Here is a 20,972-nt window from a genome sequence, read left to right on the forward strand (position 1 = left end):
CCTGTCTTGCCATCTGACTCTGTTCTGAAGAATTTTATGTTCCTTGCATGGAAATTATTATCCCAGACTCCCAATTTATGTATCTACCCAAATCTGCAGAGTCTCACCTGACATCACGCCACCCCACCCCAATTCTGAGCTGCAGTCATTTTCCTGTTCCCCTTGTTATCATTGCCACTGCCAGTAGCAGCTTCTTCACCATTATTAAAAAGCATGAATTGAGCTCTTGACTAAACAAGACACTCCTTGAAGCAGGGGCTGACCCTACCCTCTAGGAGCCGCTCCTCTCAGGCAGATGCCCTAACGCAGACCCACGTCTCTAAGTCAGTGAGTTGCTCACATCAATCAGTGGTTAGGGGCAAGCATATGTATTTAGGGAGGAAGACAGGGTCAGTATTTAATGGACAAGAGAGGCCCCAGTGATGCTTTCTGCCATTCCTCTGATCCTAAAGTTCTTGCTGTCTTTTCTTCCTTCAGAGGCAAAGGCTGAGCTCCTGCAGGGGTAACTCTGACATACCTACTGCAGGGAGAGCCAAGGAAGCCCCAGCCCCAGGGCCTGACCCACAGAGGCTCTAGCTTGACCTAGTATCCCAACCCCAAAGTGAGAGGAGTTGACTGATGCCTCGTGGGCTGACCTGTGACCAGTGAGCTACAGCAGACCAGAAGGACCCGTGGATTAACTGCTGGCTGTGCCTCTCCACCACAGACTATTCTGAGATATAGTGTTCACACCAGGCTTCCCTGGATACCTCCTGAGTGACTGAGCCACCAGCTGCTTTCACTGGGAAGCCAGGGCCAGCTTGGTAACACACTATTTGTTCTTCTTCCTTCCCTACCTCTCCTCCTTTGCTTCACTTTTGCTTCCCTAGGACCCCACCCCTCAATAAAGTGGTAACACACAGCTTCTGCCTTGAGCTCTACTTTCTAGGGAACCCAGACTGTGACTGGGGTGAAGGACAGACAGGCAGAGGGGGCAAGGTCCAGGCTCTCCATAGGTTTGACAAGAACAGTACTGCTTGCATCTGTTCTGTGCATTGGAATTCCACATAAAATTTCACTGGAGCAAAGACTTTCACTGTATACATATTAAAATATGTTTAATCACCAATCTAGACTAACCTCCTCATTTTATAAACAATAAACTGAAACATAAAATGATTTTTCCCAAGATGCTTTAGTTAGAGTTTTCTACATCTATCTGTATCCAAAGCCTAGCTTTTTCCACAACAGTGGTTTTTAAGCAAGGGGACATACTGGAATCATCTAGGAACCTAAGAAAATGGACATGTGCCTAAGTAGCCGTCTGTTTCCTTGGAAAGACAAGGGGCAGGATAGGCTCTGAAGAAGCCTGAGCAAATGCTGAGGCCAGAGGTGGACTCTCTACCTGCCTGGCACAATTCTGCTTGAGAACCTAATGCTTACACAATCACCAGAATCCAGTACTTGGTTTATGTAATGCAAAGGTTCAGTGGAAATTTTCACCATAGAAGCCACCTCTTTATTCACATTTAAGAGTAGACATAGGAAAGTGCCTGTCTTAGTTTAGTGTTTCTCAGTGGATTCCAGGTCCACTACACAGTATATCTACTTTTGTGATTTCACAATCCATGTGAGTGTATTAAAGGATCTGAGAAGTCCTGCAGCAAGGAGTAACTTTAGCTTTGCTTTACACCCAGGGTTTTGCAAATTTATTTGACTGTGGAAACTTTTTTGTATGTAATGCCTATTCACTCCCCCACAGCATATACTTTGGGAAACTCTGCTCTATTTTAAGTATTATTTTCAGGAAAGCAGGTCTGAGATGGAGAGGAAGAAAATGAACTCCAACTGACTCTAGCAACGTTAGCTGACATTCCAGGCAGGCTGCTTCTTCAGTTGCACATCCTGAAGTCTGCTACTGTCTCCTCTCACTCTCTAACCCTGCCACAAGAACGGAAGCAATCCACCAGCTATGCCTTGCTTATTTCTTTCCTCTTGGCCTCTGGGCCAAAGCCAAGGAATGATTGGTTCACCTTCTAGTGTGAGCCTCCACACTACCAAAAGGGAAATCCAGCTGTGCTCTTTCGAGAAGAGTTCAGTAAGTATGTCAGATAAGGAACTGATCTTGAGCAAAGACCGGGAAAGCCTTTCAACTGCCATGGTTTTCCTTTCCTAAATTTCCAGTGACCTCTTCCTCAACTGCTTCTCTCCTCGCACTTCATAATGAAAATACTCTACACTGTAAGACCTTGGGAATTAATTCAGCGAGGCTATGTTCAGTGCATTGACTGAGGAGGCTCTATCCTCTTAGCTAGTGATCTGTTTTGTGTTGGAGTGACAAAACATCCCCAAATCCAATTTGCTGTTGCGAATCCTGGTTCATGGAGGAAACACCATAGAGGGGAAGGGGAAGATCCAAGCTCAGAAGGAAAAGAGAGGATGCCTGAGATCTCGCCAACACCTGTTGGTTCCAGTGTGCACAGGACGTTACCTGCCAGTGTTTTATCCACTCATTCCTACTGCTGCCTCAGAGGGGAGGTGATAAAATTCCAGGTACACCCCTTCTAGCCACCTCAAGTTGGACACAACCTTCACTCACCTCACAGTGTAGAGAAGTCAAAGAAATAATGCATGGAATAAAAGTTTGTCTTTTGGAGAAAAAGAAAAAAAAAAATGCAAGTAACCAAAGTGCCTCACTTGTGGATTTTTCCTAAAACATTTGGACCAGAGGGACTGAGCTTAGCCCTGGCTTTGGATTGGGACAGAACCCAACCAGGCCCATGGGCTCCTTCAGGGATTCACACCTACACCTTTTGGCATCAGGATATAATTCCTGATGCCTTGCCTAGGCCTGCACCATCTCAGGTCTGAATTATTTTCTTCATGCAAATGGGGACCTATCAAAATTCCTCTAAGTGCTACAGGATGGCTATCCCCCAACATGGTCCATTGGCACCAACATCTGATGAGTCTCTGCTCCGACCACCATAGGATTCAGGCACCCAGCATGGCATGATGTCCCCAGGCACAGATTTCTTCCCTGTTTCTGGATCCTAAAGTCAGAAACTCTAGGAGTGATAAATGCATGACTGAACAAATGTCAAGCACCTACCGCGAGTGGTGTAATGGTAAGAATCTTTGCCCAAGAGTGAAAAAACCATCCATCCCTTACCAACCTGGGGCCTTAGACATCTCACCTAAACTCTCTTCTCAGCCTTAGTTTCTATGCTGTCAAAATGGGAATAAACAATACCTACCTTGCACAGCTACTTTAAAGACGAAATGAGAAAGTGCTGTTTCCACAATACTAGCAACTTGAAGCAGTCAGCAGGGAGAACTAGACTCCTATCAGAATTGGAGCCTCAGAGAGTCTAAAGTAAAGATGGGGACTTCACTCAATTCGTTCATTCACTCCTTATTTTTTCCTGGGAGAAAATGGGAATTGCCAAATGAGGTGACAGTCACCCTCAGGACCTGGGCACTCTGCTAGAATGATCCATGCAATTTTATAACCTACCAACAGCCAAAGAGAAGACTCATCCCCCTTGATGCATGGGGAAATAGAGTCTCAATGAATAAATACATTTGCCTGGTATCACAGAGGTAGTGCAAGAGACTAGGACCAGATATTCTAAACTTCCTCCCCAGCCCTCGCCCACAAACCTCCCAAAGGGGCAGCAATACAGTGAACACATATATTCTAAGGAGGCAACCAGCACAGTGATGAGGAGAAAGGTCAGATTGCTTACAAGTGAGACTTGGCTCCATCACTAAGTGGCTGTGTGATCTGGGACAGTCTTTAACCTCCTGCATCTCAGTTTCCTCCTGGAGGAAATGGGGACTGTAATAGCCTATCTGGGTTGTTATGAGGCAAACTACTTAAATGGTGCCTAGCCCAAATGAGTGCTCAATAAATATTGGCCACCATCATCATTAATTATCATCTTTTGTTCCATTGTTTTTACAAGAACTGAAACTAATACTAATATCCTCACAGCCTCTTCCCTTGGGAGGCTGATGCCACAGGACAGGGCAGGGGTGTGGGGGCTTACACCGACTTACACAGGGACTCGGGAAGCTTTTCTTCCAGGCTGCTCTATACCAGGCAGGGAAGCAGCCTCCTCCTTCAGGAACAGGCCTGGGCTGTGGGAATCAGGACCCCTGCCTGTCTTTCATTTCAAGATCCATCTCTTACCACTTAGCAGCAGAGCCCCCTTCAGTCTCCCTACAGGCTCCACCTTCCTACTACAACTTGAATGGTGCAGCCTGGGCAGTGAGGACAACGTGAAAGAAGAAAGAGAAAGTCTGGGCAGCTAGAGGGGATCAGGTGGGAGTCCCGGGAGGGAGCAGTGGAGCTTGCAGCTTTTAAAGAGACAGTGTCCTGTCCACGGGGCCCTGTGGGGACCAAGCATAGCTCGATAGAGCCTATAGGCCAATTATCCTAATCATGTGCATCTCCCAAACAGCCGTTTGATTTATTAGTGAGACGTCTTTTTAAAATGCCGCTCTTAAATATAAATAACACTTAATCATCCAGCTGTCGTTAAATTCATGTTATATTGATTTCTTGGAGTGCCGCAAATTTGAGGGCGAATGGGCTGGCGGATGTGCGCACAAAGCCAAGAGGTAGATTAGCAAATGGTGGGGGCGGAGAAGTGGGGGTTGGAGGGAGAGGAAGGGAGGTGTCAAGGGAGGGAAATGAACCTACTCAATAGCCCAGGGTCTGAGCTAGTTTCACATTGGGTAGCGCCGGACACAAATAAGAAGAGAAGAGACACTGGCACATCTGTTGCATAGTCTAATGACAGCCAAGATCACGGTCGTGTTTTCTGTATTGCTGCCGCCCCCTTGTAACCCACCACAGAGCCACTCCAACAGGTCTCTGATGTTCATTGTCTGCGTATGCCTTCTCTAGGTGAGGATGGGGAGAAGCAGCTAAGAAATGCCCCCTAGCTGGCTAGAAGTAGAGAGATCCACTGCGATTTCTTTGCATCAAAGCCTGATGATAACTATGAACCAAGAGCGGTTAATGACCCAGCCCCTTTAGCTCTCTCCCACTTCAGGACTGCTGCCATCCTAGAAAGCCCCCACTTCATTCCCAGCAGCCCTCATTGTGATGAAAAGGATCCCGAGGCCAAGTGTATGTAGGCAGACTCTGCCATGCAGATTTCCCTGTCTGCAGGGAGTAGCAGCAGCAGGCGACAGAAAGGCACAGAGAAGGAGAAAGCAAACAAGTTGACTGCCTTGGAGTCCTCCAGAAATGTCTGCAGTGTCCCGGTGGGCATCCAGGGTGAAGTCCTGGGAGGACAGAGGAGAGCCCCGGGAGGGTGTGATTGGGCAAGAAGGAGCAGCTTGCAGGTGACCTACGCCTAGTGCTCACAGGAGAGCTGCCTTAAGCACCATCTACCAGGCAGTGAGGGTCTGCTGAAAAGAAGCATTCATGGCTGGAGTTTTTCTAGTGTGAATCCCTTCCCAGTGAGAAAGACCTCAGAGAACTTAAAAGGAAGGGCACAGAAGAGTGGCAGAGAGGGTGAATGACAGCATGGCATGCTCCAGGGCTGGGCAAGAGAGCCAGGAAAACGTGATATATACTCCGCTTTACAGAGATGTTAATTAATGCTTGCCTTGTCCTAGAAACCAAATTGGTACCTAATGCTAAGTGCGGAAAGTGCGGAGATTGTTTGAACCCAGATGTTTAGCTTATAACCAGCATAATGACTGCTGGCTTTGCATTAAAATGATGGATCCTGAGGCTGCAAATACATGAGAAAGGAAAGAGGGTAGAGAGGAAAGCAGAGAAAGGAGTGGAGGTCTGCAGGGAAGATGCAGACATTTCAGGAAGATCCTGTACCCTATCCCTTTGCCTCTTCCAGGTCTCGTGAGGGACTGTTTACCTGGGAGGCACCCACTGTTGCTGGAGCTCATTATTTCTATTGCAAACCATGTGCTGCTGTACAAGTAGGTGGGACCTACCTGTCCACGCCCTCGAGGGGCATGTGGGGAGAAATGTTCCATTTCTTCCACAGCCCGGAAGACAGAGGTGGACCCCATTGTCACACATGGCTAGGGGAGCTGACCACATTTAGCCAGACTCTGAGAACGCATGTGGGTATATATCTTGGGTGTGTATGTGTGTGCACACGCCCACCATGCTTAAAAAGCAAATAAGGTTTCTTCCCCCTACTGGGGTCTCCCCATTGTGAGAGATTTGCTTTATTCCATCTACGCTTTTCAGTCAATCAAAGGGCAGCTCACACAGCATACAGCGGGAATACAATCTCCCTCCCGGGGCGTCTGCGCTTCTCCCCAGCCTAGCCAGAGACCTTTGCAGGAGCTGAAAAAAGTTTGGAAATAGCGGAGTCAGGGTGCTGAAAAAGCCGTTTCATTCAACCCCCATCTTCAGGATTTACAAAAACAACCCAAATTCTGAGCCTAGCACTGAGGCCTCCTTGTTCAAAAGAATGTTTGCTCCTCTCCCATCATGTTCTGGAAGACTCGTAACGTATTTTTCCCACTGGTGGGTTTGTGGGATACTCTGAACACATGATCTTGGACAGAGGGTACAAGCTTACTCGGTTCTGGGGGAGAATGATATGATCAGGTTGCCCAGAAAGGTACCTCAAAGGGACAGCTCCAGAAACGCAGGAGCTTGTACATGTATATTCAATTCCAAATTTGTTTTGGAGCTCATGTTCTTCTCCCTATGACAACTGAGACCCTAAATGAGTTGCTCTTAGACCCTAAGAAGGGAACTATGGAAAAGCCTCTTAGAACCCCAGACACTTCCTACCTCCTCCAGAAAAAGTTAAAATGAGCAGCCTGTGAAACTCCAGCCAGAGAGAACAAGAACGAAAATGCTTTCGGGAAATAGGACCTTAAAGAACGGGCTTCTGTGGAGTGGTTCTACACTCGGAGCAGCCCTGGGCTCTGGGGGACGCTGGCAGACCCATGAATGCTTTGCCTCCTCCAGTGGGCACCGCCGCCCGCCGCGGTCGTGAGGGAGGGAAGCCTCCTCTTTTGGAGAACTACACCCCTCGTGCTTCCCCCTTCTAGTTATCTTTCTCAGACACACACCTCGAAAGGCATGTGACAGGTGTTCGCCAGCCGGAGGCACCGGGGAAGGCAGCCCCATGTGCCAAGGAAGGGTAGGGAGGTGAGAGGGGACCCAAGTCCTGTGTCTCCAAGCCCTGTCTCCTTGCTGCTAAGCAGGGACTGAGGCTGTGAATAAGGTCATACCTTTTAAGGAGGATATGACCCCCGTACCTTCCCTAGACAAGCAACATACGCGGCGATGCTTTAAGCCGCTTTCTGTCTGAAATCTCGGCGCATTCCCGGGGAAGCAGTGCCACGCTTCAGAAAGGCGTTTGTGCTGCCTCTTACTGGGGAAACGCAGTGTCTGTTCCATATGCACCGCCCTACAGAACTGCAGCCCCAACCGCCTATGTGGCCTCCTCTCCACGCGTTGGGCCATCACTCTCTCCAAATAGGCGGCCGAATATCTGTGGTTCTGTCTCCCGTTGAAATCCCAGGGTGTCCAAAGGCCACGGGGCCGCGATGACACTGGGTGGGTCTCCGGAGACCTCCCAGGACTTCTCCCGTTTTAAAGCCCAGCTAGGGATGAAAGGGGCTGAGAGCTAAAAAATCGCTCCCTCAACCTTTTCGGGTGGGAGGCAGAGCCGGGAATACACAGAATCCCACCCCGAAAGTCCGGGAAAGAGAAGTCTGAGTCCGGGAGAGTGAGAGGAGAACGCACCCGGGAAATCCCTGCTCCGGCCGCTGCACCTCCGCGGGCGTCCAGGTGGGACGTGGGCAGGTGCGCGAGCGCCGTGTGTGCCGGTGTGGATCTGTGTGTGTGCCTGCGTGTGTGTGTGTGCGTGTGCCGCGGGCTGGCTCCAGGGCACCGAGGATTCCCGGGCCGACCCGGCCCGGGTCTCTCCGACCGCGCTGCCCTCACCGCCCGCCCGGCCCCGCTCCCCGGCTGGCCGGCTCCTTACCTGGACGCGCCGCGTTTCCCTCCTTCAGCGGGAGCGCCGCATTGACACTGCAGATGGAGCCTATGCCGCTGCCTCTCGCCCTCCTCTGAACGTGTGCGTGTGCGCGCGTGTGGCTGCCTCCTCCAGCCCCAGCCCCGAACGCAAATACTCCACCGAGGCACAGGGAAGCCGGGAGCAACCGAGGAACGCGGAGGGCGCCGAATCAGAGCCTGCGGGGCTTGACAGCTCCTCTTGCGGCGTCCAAGGTGGGCGTAATGTCCAACAAGAAGGTCGGAAAATGGGGATCGATTCCGAACACCCCTTTTCTCCACCCAACCCCCGAGTCTAAGCAGCGGCGGCGGCTCTCGGGGGCTGCGGTGGCGACGCGGGGCTGCCCCCCTTCGTCCCCACCCCCGCGGGCTGAATGTCCTTGATGCCAAGCGGGCACAGCGGCGTCACTCCGCGCCGCCCATGCTCGCCCGGTCGGGCCGCTGCCCGGGCGCGGCGAGTGCGCGGGGGACCCGCCGGGGAGCGCTCTCGGCGCCTCTGCGCGCCTCTCTGGGTAGCGGCGGCCGCCCCCCGGCAGCCCGCGGCCGGCCGCGCCGCTGCAGCCCCCACCCTTGCCGGGGAATTCGCCGGGCAGTGCCCTGGGGCCGGGGCTGGGGGGCCTCGGGAGCCGCCGGCTGCTCCCCGGGGAGGCGCGGGGCTGCGGCGGTGGTGGTGGCGGCGGCTGGCGCTGCGGCAGAGGAGAGCTCGGCCGCGGGCCGAGCCGGGCCTCCCGGGCGCGCCCCCGGCCCCCCGGGCGGGCTGCTAGCAAAGTTTGCAGGGGGCAGGGAGCGGGGCCGCCGCTGGCTCGGCCGCCGCCGGAGCTCCCGGGCTGCCTGCTGCCGCCGCGGCTCGCTGCTGCTGTGCATTGAAGCCCGGCCAAGCGCTGCAAAAACTCCAGCTGCCTGGCGCTCTCTGGGTCCTCCTCTCCTCCCTCCCGCCCTCCCTGCTTCCCTTCCTCCCTCCCTCGCCTCGCCTCCTCTCCTCCCCGCCGCCCGCCGCCCGCCGCCCGCCGCCGCTCCCTCTCTGGCTCGCTCTCGCTGGCTCGGAGCTCGCGGCTGACATCTAGACCGAGGGAGAGCTGCTGGCAGAGGGGGCAGGGGGCGCCTCCCTACACTCTCCCACCCGCCGCCGCCTGGCTCGCCGGCTCTCGCCCTACCAATGTTTGCCGACACCCCCCTGGGTCCCCTCGGCCCGCACGGAGCCACCCTGGCAGTGGCGATGTGGGGCGGAGAGGGGGGCATACATGGGTGACCCGGGCGCAAGGCGCGCGCTCAGAGGGAGGCATCCAGCCGCCTCGGAAGGTGCAGCTCTGGGCGCTGGCCGTCGGAGGGACCCTCAGGTGCTCAGAGCTGACACGAGCGCACACTGACGCCGAGGCATACACCCATTCCTACTCAGAACCCCTCCCAACACCCCACCAAGTCACCCCCACATGGCACCCAAGGAGGCCGAGGACACCGAGGACACAAGGCCTGCACGAGAGAACATGAGTGGTCAGTGCCCCAGAGCTGGTTTGGTAACCTGACTTTTCCAGTCATGTTTATACTGAGCAGTTCTCCTGGCTCCTCTCTTCTCTGAAACCCTGGATCCTAGACTACATCCAAAACAGACCATGCCAACATCAGGGTGGTTTCTGAAGTCCAAAGAAAGAAATTACCATGTGGTTCTGGTTTAGGCAGTGGAGATGGGGAGTGGGTGGCACTACCTCCCACCTCTGCCTAGATCCTGTTAGGAATGGGCCCACCCACCAAGAGAACCCAAAGGGATTCCCACACCTGTTATCGCAACTCTGTGCATACCTCCCTCATCCTCATCCTGGCTCCCAGCATAGTCTCAGGGAAGTGGCACCTTCAGCAGTGTCCAGTAGGCATTCCCTGGGATAGGCAACCATCAAGGACGACCCTCTAAAGGAGTCAACGGCTCTTGGCCTCCTCTCTCCTGTCCCTTCTTTAGTTTTCCGTGTCCTCACACCCAGCAACTCCCTGCCCATTACTGTCCCTCCCATCAAAACATCTCAGAGCCTCCTTATTAGATGGACATGATTGATAATGGCATAAATTCCTATACCACCCTATATGGGTTATATTCTCACAGAAAACAAAGTTGTGTGAATTGGGGAGCCTTTGAACGGAGCTGTGAGATGATAGTTTAAACAAGCCCCAAGGTAAGCAGCACATGTAGGTCAGGCTTGCCCACCCATAGAGGACCCCACTGAAACTTTGCTCTCACCAATGAGAAGATGAACCAAGCCAGAATGAGGAGTAAACCAGATGTTTGATTCTTTGGTTAAAGGATATTCCAGGAGACAGCGTGGAGCCCTTTTAGTCTCTGGTTCTCTGCTAAGTATTGCATGGCCCAGAGAGCAGCAAGGAGTTATCTTATTAAGCTTACGTGAATACATTGATCTGGCTCCACTCTTCCCAGAAACCCTGAATCCCAGACTCTAGATAAAGCACACAATATCAGGTTAGTTTCAGAAGTCCAGAGACACACATAACAAAATCACTCAATGCTACTGCCTCTTGGACATCCTTCCGGGGTGGAGGAAGCCCAGGGCCAAATGTCTCTCTGTGCAAGACTGGGATTAGCATGAGGCCAGCCGGGCACTGAGGATACAAAATCGAAGGAAGCCCCCTCACCCCCAGATCCATGTAAGGTTTGCATCACCTGATCCTGGCACTGCTTCTAGGTGCCCCTTTTAAAATTGCTGCATGGGACCATCACAGTCCATTCCCACAAGTGAGAGCCCAGATAGCCCCACGAAAGTCCCTAATGGGTTACTTAAGGAATATTGTTCAATAAAAGCAGGGCAGGGGGTACTCCTTCTGAATGTCTGTTGGCCACTCAGTATCCCATAAAATGCTGAAAGGAAGGGGGGAAGGTGAGAAAACAGCTCTGTCTCCATTCTCAGTCACTCTGGCATGTATTTTTAATACAATCTGATTGTCTTTTTCCTCCTCGTATCAGGCGTGTGTGTGTTTGTGTGTGTGTGTGCGTGTGTGTGTGTGAATATGGCTTGAGTTCCAGGCCCATTTCCTGATGGATAGACGGGAAGTCAAAGACCTTTTTCTTTTTTTTTTTTTCAGAGGTGGCAAATAAAATGTGTTTATTATTCTTTATCTCCTGCCTAGTGTGTGGTGTCATTTATTTTCATTCAGAGAAATGAATGCCATGTGGTGCCTGAAGAGTAATAACAGAGCCAAATGACAGGGAAGACATACAGCAAAAAGCTGGACCAGCTATGGGCAGGTGAGGGGCCCAGCCAGCTCTCCGTTGTTAATGGGGCCATATCTCAAATTGCCTTTTCCCTGCTTTCCTTTCACTGAATAACATGGTGAAAGGCATACTGAAGGGGGCAGTTATCATATTATCAGAAGGAGGAGCAGAAAGGGTCAAATTAGCCGCAGTAGAGGATTTTTTTTTCAGTGATGGCCCATTGGATTGACTCCCTTAAGTTAGGAGAATGGAATGGGGTGGGATGAGTAGAGCCTCCACATTGGAAGTTAGAAGACACATGTCCTACTTCTGGTCCTGTCATCGGCTTTATAATTTGGAGCAGGTCACGCCCTCTCAATGATATTTCATCTCTCATTTGACACATTTGCCCCTTAGAGTTGCAATGACATTCAAAGGATATACCATCTTATTAATGTGCTTTGAAACTCAAAGGTAAGTACAAAACACATGTAGGGAATTAGGGTCACTTTCCAGACAAACGTATCTTTTTTATTTTCAAATAGAATGATACAATGAGGGTAGGCCTTCTGCTGTCTTGTCCGCACCCCAGGAATAAACACACAGGCAAAGGCAGCATCTTACCACAGTTCAAAATGTGTTTCTGCATTAGGTACAAGTTCTTTTGGCTCTCACACCTCCTCTACCCCCTGCAACTGACGAGGGCTAAGGGAGACACAAGTAGGACCATCTAGCCGTCCCCTACTGACAATGGCTCTGAGAGTCACTCCCCCTGTCCCTTGTCTGGTCGTGAAGCTGGTTATGTCATTGTCTGGACCCACGGCCACAAGAGGGAGAAGCTAAATGGCATATTGCTTCAGAGAGTCCTGTTTTCTAAAGAAGCTGTGTTTGTGGGACTTGGGTTGGGGTTTATTGCTGGGTTTAGACAGAAAAAGTATTAGTTCATCTCTCACGGCTGAATAAAAGGACCAGTTTAATAGGAAAGAGGAGAAGAAACCCTTAAATTTCCCTTCACTTAGCTACCACCATTTTATTAGCCTAGGAACAGTGCTGCTATTTGAGTTGATCAAAGCCAGATTTGCTCGTTAAATAAATCACCAGAGCCTGGTGGTGCCGGAGAGACATTTTCTTTTCCCCAAGAGCTGCCCTCACGGCTGGGTCTTGTACCTTGCACTGGACAGAAACCACAGGCAGGCAGGCAGCAGCTTAAAAACCTAAATTGTGGCGCCACCTGCAGGAAAGCAGAAATATCATCAGTATCCCACAGCTCAGCAGAGGAGGCAAGAGTAGCCTTCTGCAGTGACATGGGTGAGGCCAGGGTCCCCTCTGGCCCCTGCTTTCTGCATGTGTCACCAGATGTCCACAGCACACTCCAGCAGCCTTTAATCTGCATCCTCCTTGAATGCTGCCATTTCAAGGCATGGACGGCAGCTCTCAAGATTCTCAGTCCATTCAAACTAACTTATTCTTCCCTCTGTCTCCCAAGGGACTAAGTGGACCTCTAAGCCAAGTCTTCGAGACTGGACCATGGAGCAGTAAAGCAGAAAGGAGAAGTGACTGCCTTTCGAGGAAGATGAGGGGAGGAACATCCTTGTGTCACCACAGTGCCTACTAGTAGGTTGAACTTGGTGGCTGGGTATTCATAGCAGACCCAACTGTTCCAGGCTTCCCTAGCATATGGGTGCAAATGAGCACAGAGATATTAACATTTGAATCTCAACTCCCAGCCTTTTCTGCTCAGATAAGACTTTGGCCACCACCGAGAAACCCCTCCCTGTCTCTTCCCATTATGTCAGAGACCCCCTGTGCTTAGGAACAAGTCTGACCACTTCATTCACCACGAGTACCCTCTTGCAAATCCACTGCCCATGAGCCATTTGATGGAAGGACATCTCTGCATTGCCAGCTCTGTGGCTGCCCTCTGTAAGGGCACCTCCACCAGACTGCACTGCTGGACATGGCAAGCTCTGCTGCAGTGCCATGGCTTTCCAAGCCACACCAGGGGATTGGTGTTTAAGTAGGGAGGACACCCCTCTCCTCCTACACACACACACACACACACACTGTGGATCTTGATCTTCTGGGCACCAAAACAACTCCCATGCCTCCCATGGTCCGAGTCTTACTCCCCTTCTTCCCCAGACCATTTCATCTATTGCCCCCTCTCCAGAATGCTTCCTTCTCTTTCAACTAACTAACAACAACAACAACAAAAAACCTTGTCTTTTTAACCACAGAAACCAGAAGTTAGAGGATATTGTGAGGTAAGGGGAGATCGAGGGAGGGAGGTGGCGTGACCTAACTCCATTGGCCAGAAACAACAGAGTCCCAGATCTGGCCAAAGCCATGTCTTGCTACAACAAGAAAGGAGAAATACCTCAGTGTAACACTTCTGGGGGTTAAGTCCTGGGAGGCATAAGATCCCATAGTATGCCTGAATTCCAAGGACTGGATACAGTTCATGTCTCCCACATGGCACGTCTCTCTCTCGGCACTGCCTGGTTTAAATGAGTCACTTGGCCCCTCAGACTGGGGTGCACATAACCGAAAGGTCTCAGGTTGTTTTCCTTGTGATGAAGATGGATTTGTGCTGATGGGTTGAAGGCTCTTGCCTGGTAACACATTTACAAGATGGTTGCCAGGTGGTCTGAGTGTAAGCTGTTCTAAGTGACTGTGGTTGCCAGCCTCCAAAATGGCCCCAGTGACTCTCAACCAGAGGTATTCATGCCCTCATGCAGTCTGCTCCCACACTGAATCAGAGCTGACTTAACTGACCAAGAAGTGACAGTGTCCAAGGCTAGGTCAAAAAAGACATTTTAGCTTCCAGCTTGGTCTCTTGAGGCCCTTGGACCTGCCATGTGGTGAGAAACTGAGCCTACCCACCACCAACCAGTGCCAGCTTGCCATCCCCATGAGCAAGCCACCCTAGGAGCCCATCCTCCAGCCCCAGTTCAGCCTTCAGAAGCTTCCAACTGAGGTCCCAGACATCACGGAGCAGAGATAAGATATGGTTTTATGCCAGGGATTTGGTATGCAGTAACAGATAACAAATACAGTGATTTGCAGGGAAGATATCATTCCTCTGACCTTGACCTCATTAACCTCTTAAGCTTATTATTTGAGCCCACTTGGCTTTAGAATGAGAAGGAAAAAGAGGGGAATGCTTGATGCATGATAGTCTCATGCTGGTCAGGACTGGGCACCAATAGATGTCCTGCCAGTCACTCCCTTCAGAGCTCCTGAGTTAAGCCTCTTAGTACATCTCAGTGTGTTACATGGAAATGAGAAAACCTAGTGAAGAGGCTTGAAAGCATCCACATACAGAATACTGAAATCCAGCACTCACCTGAGATGGGCCATCATCAGTTCAGTTCCAGGGTATGGGCCATCATCAGTTCAGTTCCAGGGTATTGGCCATCAGAGACATTCAAGAGAGAGGCAGAAAGTTGTGCCAGGTCCTGTTCACTTTCACAAGCTGTCTGGCACCTGCCTCTGCCAGAGAATCTTTTGGAGGTGAGGTTGAATGAGGTTCCAGGGTGAGGCCTTGCACCTGTCAAGCACCAGGCCTAATGGTGCAGAAAGCGTTCCCTACATCTGATCCTGACCCGTGTTGCACCACAGGGCAGGAGGGAGGCCCAAGGATGCTTCCCATAGATGGCAGGTAGTGTAAAAAGAGACTAGAAGCGAGATGTGATTGAAAGCTAATCATCCACTTTCCCTACACACCATTCTCCTTGAGAACTTCTCGCATCACCTTCTCTCCTGTGCCCTCAGCAGCTTCCAGAGAGCTCAGTGGAGCCTGCAGGCTATCAGCAAGTCCAAGGCATATACAAGGGTTAGGACGAGAGAAGAAGGGAAGAAAGAGGCAAAGAGGAAGAAGAATGAAGGGACAGTGGTGCCTATGCGAAGTGGAGAAAGACAGCCGCAGACAGTTGCCTTGGGGATTCTGAGGACAGGGCTTAGGCCCGAGGTGACCTCTCTCCACTTTAGTGTCTGCCTCCAGGACTCTGCGGCCTGGCTCCCTTCTCCTTCTGGCCCTATTTTCCTGGCTAGGCCCAATATTCTTCCTCTGTTTTTAAAGGGCTTTCTCCTAATGCACCCCTGCTGACTGTAACCTTCACAGATGTGATGTGTCCCTTGTGGAGTCCAGAGAGAGCAGGTACCCTCGAAGCCTGAAGTCCACAGAGGTGTGTGGTAGCACATGAGGCTTGGGGAGGGCCAATCATGCCATCTCTCCCCAACTTTGCAGCCAGCAATGCCAGGCCAGCAGCTGGAAATCAGCCACTGTGGATGTATTTGCACCATGGAAATTGGCACATGCTACAAATCGGGGCTTTTGTTTTTGTGGAGAGCTGATTGTTAAACACCTTCCAGTACACTTCTGGCAGGTCCAATGATAGGCCTGTATAAGGTAGGTCAGCCCAGGCCTGCCCAGTTCTCAAATAATTGTTCATAGGAACCCATCAGATACATGAACTGCATCAGCCCAGTTCAGGGTCAGAGTAAGAGTTTCTTTCTGTGCATACCCCATCTTTTGATTATAAGAAAATATTAATATGGAATCTTTCTATTAGCTGTTCTTTCCAAGTCTTATAGGTAAGGAGCCTTTACTCATGGTTTTTGACGCTAAAATCAATTTGTTATTCTTTTCCTGCTAGGTAAACTGAGGCAAGGGATGTTGACGTGACCCACAGGTGCGTAGGAAGCTTGAAATATACATCTGGTAACACCTGTCATTTACTCCCTCCACCTCGAACTTAAGATTTATGCCTTGGGTTTGGCAGAAATTCTGTTTTCATTTCCTCAAAGCACTGCTGTTAAAATTACCATATATCCATACAACAGAACATGGTGCAGATGTAAAACAAAATGAAAACAAAATGAAGTAAATCTATGTATGCTGCTCTGAAAAACAACAGCAAAATGCAGAACGGTGTATTCGTGTATATCTTTGCATATTTTGAGTATACAAAACAGGCTTGTACATACATAGGACATTTTGGAAGGATACACAAAAAACAGCAGAAACCTCAGAGTGAGAGAACGATATGTATTTTCTTAATTTATTGTATATTCTTATTCTTTTTGACATTTTACCACGTGCAAGTACTATATTCTCCATTTTTCAAAAAGCTAGTTGAAAATGAACAAAAAAATACTGCTACTAAAAACATCTTTCTCACACCGCCAGTCCTCTGCTCGCTCTCTCTTCTCAAATCCAGCCAACCACTCCTCCACCCCATCTGTATCATATTCGAGTTTGCCTTTGTTCTAGTTTTCTACTAGATGCACCCTGTTGCTCCTCTTTTGTGGGCTGCCGTGAAGGTCACACAGCAGCCTGTCTGCCTAGGCATGATCCGGTAAACGTCCCAGAGAATGAGACTTCATCTCTCATTTCCTAAAGACCAGCCAGTATCCTACTTGGCCAGAGAACTTCTGTTTGGCACTAGATTGATTATAGGGGGATTCCAGAGATGCTCCAGCACCTCCTTTCCATGCTAAAGCAAGCAGCTTTAGATCAAGTCAAAGGAAATATCCTCTACATTGGAGTCAGTAAACTCATGGAAACTAACACTCAGACATGGTACAGGCCAAAACTAGGATGATGCCAGGAAACATTTAGATAGCAACGGGTAAAAGCTCCATATTGTTATTAATGTTATCAGGAACTGTGTAGGGAGAGACAAAGAAAGACCAGAGACAGGCAAACGGCATTCCAGTTTTGCAAAAGGGGAAAATAATGTGAGTTCTGAAAAACACAAACAAATGAGTGTGGCCCCCAAAGTGACCATTGGATCACTAAAAGATAGGTATATGATTATTTAGAAAAGGATGTGATTGATCACTAGGAGTAAGTCTGGAATCACTGTCTTCATCATTTGGGGCTGCTATTATGAAATGCCACTCTCTGGGTGGCCTTAACAACAAATGTTTATTTCTTACGGTTCTGGAGGCTGGAAGTCTGAGATGAGGCCAACATGGTCAGGTTCTTGGTGATGGTTCCTTTTCGGTTTATGTCCTCAGATGGTTCTTCCTTGGTTCATTCAAGCAGAGAGAGATCTCAAACGACTCTTCCTCTTTTTATAAGGACTCTATCCATCAGGGGCGGGGGCTCTACCCTCATGACCTCATCTAAACCTAATTACCTCCAAAGGCCCCAACTTGGGGGGTTAGGGCTTCAACATACGAATTGGGAGTGGGATAAGACATTTAGTCCACAGCAATTACAAAGAACAAACTTGGTTAGGCTGGTCTTGCTCTCTAGCTCAACAAGGCTGTGAGGCTTTTAGATCAAGGAAACATAAGTGAGAACATCTGAACTGAATCAAGGCATTTAATAGACTCTTTAATAAAATCCTTGTAGAACACCAGGCAATGTAGGCTGGTGAATTAATTGACTCAATGGTTAAACCCCAAAGATGTTCATTAATGCATCAAAGACAACATGAAGGAGGGTTTTCTTAGGGTATATGTCAGAGCTCTGTTCTCAGACTAATCCTATTCAACACATTTACTAATGACTTGGATAATGATAGAGGAGACATGGTCATCAAATTTGTCTACGATTGCAATAAAAGAAACATATTAAATGTGAGTATTGACAATCCTGCTCCATCTTAAAGAAAAAGAAACTTTTGCTGAATGTCAGGCATTCTGGGTGTTGACAGGGCATTTTGGTGTTGCCTTGAGGTACCATTCTAAGGAATGAAAAAGGTGAGAGAGCTTAACAGATTTACGTTTGAAAATATATGGCGCTCTCAGGCCAGGTATGGTGGCTCACACCTATGATCTCAGAACTGGGGAGGACAAGACAGGTAGATTTCTTGAGCTCAGGAGTTCAAGACCAGCCTGGGCAACATGGTGAAGCCCCTTCTGTACTAAAAATACAAATTAGCCAGGTGTGGTGGTGGGCACCTGTAGTCCCAGCTACTCAGGAGGCTGAGGCAGGAGAATCACTTGAACCCGAGAGGCGGAGTTTGCAGTGAGCTGAGATGGTGCCACTGTACTCCAACCTCGGTGACAGAGTGAGATTCCATCTCTAACAACAACAACAACAACAACATTAATTAGCTGGGTGTGATGGCATGTGCCTGTAGTCCTAGCTACTCAGGAGGCTGAGGTGGGAGGATTGTTTGAGCCCAGGCAGGAGGTCCAGGCTGCAGTGAGCCGTGATTGCACCACAGCACTCCATCCTGGGTGACAGAGTGATACCTTGCCTCAAACCAAAAACAAAGTATGAGCTGAAGTTGACAATAAGCTCAATATGAATCAATAGTGAAACACTGCCAAAGTCAAGGGAACGTAAGCTGTATTAAAAGAGAATGGAGTCCCAAAGGAAGCAGTCCTGCTCAACTTTGAGATAGGTAGACTATACCTGCATTATTGTATAGAGCTCAAGGCCCCACACTTTAAGCACTTTATGATAAGTTTGAGCACATTCAGGAGAGAGTGGCCGAGCCCAGAAGGGAATTAATTTGAAACAATCAAAGTAACTGGTGATGTTCAGCTTTGAGAAGTAAGGCTCAAGGGAACATAACAGCTTCAAATATTTGAAGGGCTGTCAAAGAGAAGAGCTACTGCATTCCTTCTGTGTAACATCAAGATGTGAAAGTAGGATCAGAGAATGGAACTTATCTTATTTAGACATATTTTGGCTCAATGCGAGGAATGTCTTTCTAATAGAGTTCTCTAAAGATAAAATAAATTTCCTTGAGTAGTAGTGAGTTCTCCATCACTTCGTGTGGTCAGGCAGAAACCAGGGGATGCTTAAGCGAAGACTAGAGTTTGGATTGAATGACCTCTGATGTCGCTAGAGGTTTGAGATGTTTTTCATTCTGTACTTATCCTTGTATGCCCTAGGGTGCCGTAGGCTTTGCATTGACTCAGTAGATATTTATTAGGTTGAACTGGAATGCTTTGGGGGTAATTCCTTGGGAAGAGAACCAATATCCCACCCAAGACCATTACTAAGGAGAGAAGTCAAGGATGAAGCCAGAAACTTAAGGCCAAGGGTGGGACAAAGGGAAGGAGCAGGCACAGGACTCAATTAAACCCTGCCTCTTCCCACTCTGCACTGTACACCTCATTCACCAGATGCACCATCTTCCACTTGGTGCTGGTCCATATGAATTTATCTTTCATGTTCCTTTTGCCTACTGGATATTCATATAATCCAGGGCTCTGAATTTTTGTTTATTTTTCTCTTTGGTTTTCAAATCTTCTTCCCATTCCACACTCCCCAGAGTTCCCAGTCTTTCTTTGTTCTATGTCCAGATTCCTTTTGTCTCCCTTTTCACTAGGTGGTCTCTCCCTTTCCTTGGGGGACCCTTTCCATTTCTCCCTTCCTACCCCCTTAACCCTCTGAAGCCTTCAACAGTTAATAAGGTCCTGAAAACTAGTACAGAGATCTTAATGTCTCAAAGAAGCCTCAGGTGATGAACTCAGTGTCAGGTAGTATCATCTCATCCAATGGACTGTGAACCTGGGGGCTGGACAGGTTTTTGTCCTATGCCTAACTACACTGTGGACATCCTTCAAACTAAAAATAATGACTGCTTTTTCCTCCTCTAGTTTGTCTTAAATGACCTGAACAATGACATTCTCATCTCTCCCTTGGGAGAAATTCTATCATCAATGCACCTGTCTGTGAAAGAATGTGTGCTTACTTCTTCTGCAGGAGTTCCAAATTTTATCTAAACTCTTTACCATTCCCAATTATGCTTCCTCCCGTACTGCAATCAGTATTATCAACACTGCCATCAATTTCTTCTCCTGAAAATAAAACTAAAGCACCTGTATTTTCCTCTCTGGTGGCTTTATCAACATCTTTCAAGCATGATCATAATTTCCCTCCTAATTCTTGATGCGTATTCAGGCATAGAAACTACAGGAAGAGAACACACCTTGAGGAAGGAAGGAAGGAAGGAAGGAAGGAAGGAAGGAAGGAAGGAAGGAAGGAAGGAAGGAAGGAGAAAGAGAGGAAGAAAAAAGGAAGAGAAAGAAATAGATAAAAGAAAGAAGGAAGTAAGGAAAGAAAGAAGAAAGAAAGAAAGAAGAAAGAAAGAAAGAAAGAAAGAAAGAAAGAAAGAAAGAAAGAAAGAAAGAAAGAAAGACAGACAAGACAAAGAAAGAAAGAAAAGAGAGAGAGAGAAAGAGGAAGGAAGGAAGGGAGGGAGGGAGGAAAGGAGGGGAAAGAGAGGATGAAAAAAGGAAAAGAAAGAAGGAAAGAAAGAGAGAAAAGAAAGAAGGAAGGAAGGAAAGAAAGAAAGAAGAAAGAAAAAACAAAGACAAAAGAAAGAAAGAAGAAAGAAAGAAAAGAGAAAGAAAGAGAGAGAGAGAAAGAGGAAGGAGGGAAGGAAGGAAGGGAGGGAGGAAGTGAGGGGAAAGAGAAGAAGCAAAAAGGAAAAGCAAGAAAGAGAGAAAAGAAAGAAAGAAGAAAGAAAGAAAGCAAAAGCAAGAATAAAGAAAGGAAAGAAGAAAGAAAGGAAGGAAGGAAGAAAGAAAGGAAGGAAGGAAGAAAGAAAGAGAAAGAAAGAAAGAAAAAGAAAAGAGAGAGAAGAAAGAAAGAGAGAGAAAGAGGAAGGAAGGAAGGAAAAAAGGAAGGGAGGGAGGGAGGAAGAGAGGGAGGAAAGAAGAAAGGAGGGAGAGAAGGAAGAAAAGGGGGAAAGAGGTAGGGAAGGGAGAGAGAAATAGAGAGAGGAAAGAAGGAGTGATTATGACAATAATAAAGGTATATTCAAACAACCAAAAGAGATAATATAGATTTTCATGGGATGA

The 20,972-nt window shown here is 48.7% G+C and overlaps 1 protein-coding gene across 1 annotated transcript in view; it reads right to left on the bottom strand.

The window, feature by feature from the left end:
* PLXNA4 (plexin A4) overlaps positions 1–8,022 on the bottom strand; it is a 446,344-nt gene extending 438,322 nt beyond the window's left edge. Inside the window, exon 1 of the mRNA XM_015134941.3 lies at positions 7,974–8,022. The gene's annotated coding sequence lies outside the window, so the exon portion shown is untranslated. The remainder of the gene's footprint in view (positions 1–7,973) is intronic.
* Positions 8,023–20,972: the final 12,950 nt, after the last annotated feature.

Source organism: Macaca mulatta, chromosome 3 (assembly GCF_049350105.2).
Source record: "Macaca mulatta isolate MMU2019108-1 chromosome 3, T2T-MMU8v2.0, whole genome shotgun sequence".
Lineage (NCBI taxonomy): Eukaryota > Metazoa > Chordata > Mammalia > Primates > Cercopithecidae > Macaca > Macaca mulatta.